The sequence below is a fragment of the Mastomys coucha genome, unplaced genomic scaffold, assembly GCF_008632895.1.
Source record: "Mastomys coucha isolate ucsf_1 unplaced genomic scaffold, UCSF_Mcou_1 pScaffold11, whole genome shotgun sequence".
NCBI lineage: Eukaryota > Metazoa > Chordata > Mammalia > Rodentia > Muridae > Mastomys > Mastomys coucha.
This window is the reverse complement of record NW_022196893.1, coordinates 20,244,115-20,245,586: the sequence shown is the minus strand read 5'-3', so window position 1 is coordinate 20,245,586 and position 1,472 is coordinate 20,244,115.

Here is a 1,472-nt window from a genome sequence, read left to right as displayed (position 1 = left end):
GGTTTCTCTGTGTAGCCCTGGCTGTCCTGGAACTCTGAAATCTGCCTATCTCTTCCTCCCAAGTGCTGGGATTAAAGGCATGCGCCATCACTGCCCGGCCAAGAGAAGATGTCTTATGCTGAAGAATGGGCCACCCAGACTCAAGAGAAGTGTAAGGCTGGACCTTGCCCACGATCCGGAGTACCTAAGAGGGTTCTGGGAAATCTGGGTCTTGGAGACTTAGTTTGTCTGTCCTCAGCTTGCTCTTGATTCCTCACCTTTGCTCCAGACCTAGAGGGTCCTCAGCTATCACCTCCCTTTACAGCTCTTGTCCTGGTCTCTCTGTGCACAGAGGTTTCTATTCTAGCAATGTAGGGACCAACATAAACTGTGCCCACGAGGCTTATTGCGGAAGGAATCGTACAAGCCGAGCAAGCACAAGGATGGGGGCTCAGAGAGATGCTTTCAGGATGTTCCTAACTGAGGACCATCTCTGGTCACTGAAAGGTAGGCCTGACTCTGAGCATGAAGACCTTGGGGCGTGTCGCTGACCTCAGTGCAGCTGCCTACAGATCTGCAGTAATGAATACTCCTACCAGGAAGGCATCCAGGTGGCGCTGGAACACACAGGCAAGGGCTGTGAGCAACAACTCTCTGGGAACCCTGTGTTCTGACAGGACAATTGCAAGGTTTGAGTGAAATAACATGTGCAAAGACCTTGTAACAAGAAACTATTTCCAGGCTGTGACTGACGCCTTCTCCCACAACCCCCGGCCTCCCAACCTGGCTTTTTTTTTTTTTTTTAACAGTCTTTGTGGCAAAGGCTGGTCTTGAACTTGTGATTCTGAATGGTTTGGTTCTCCTCTTGATTATCATTTGTGGTCCATCTCCCCTTTCTTGAACTCTTAGCTGGGAACAGAGGAATAAGCCTGTGAGACTCTACGATCCCTACTGCTCATGCTGGATGTCCTCACAGGATGGGAACTGGGCAGGTTGTAGAGACCACCTTGTTTAAATGCCTCCAGCTTTCCCGAGGTAGGTTGGGGTTTGTTTGTTTTTCCCCGATATGGAGTAGTTTTGCTGTTGATTGAATTTTTGAGATAGGATCTTGCTACATAGCCTAAGCAGGTCATGAATTTCTCATCCTCCTGCCTCAGTCTTCCGAGTGCTGAGGTTTCGGTGTGTGTTACAATCTCTTGCTCGGGGGTAGGTAGGTCCTACTAAACCATTTGGAGATGGGCGGCTTTGTCTTATCCCTTGCCTTGGTCTGAGGGTAAGAAGGGTTGTCTCTGCTGTACTTTACCCCAGAAGGTCCCAGGAGTCTCCAATACCACTTTGGCCTGAGCTCCAGGTTAGCCACAGCCACTGGAGGTCTCTTTTCTGACTGACTCTAGGGACCGCACCATATAGCCCTTCTTTCTGCCCCTCCTGTCTCAGGTCATTGTTCCAGATCAGGTACAGAAGGGTAAACTGCACACGAGAGTGGCCACAGC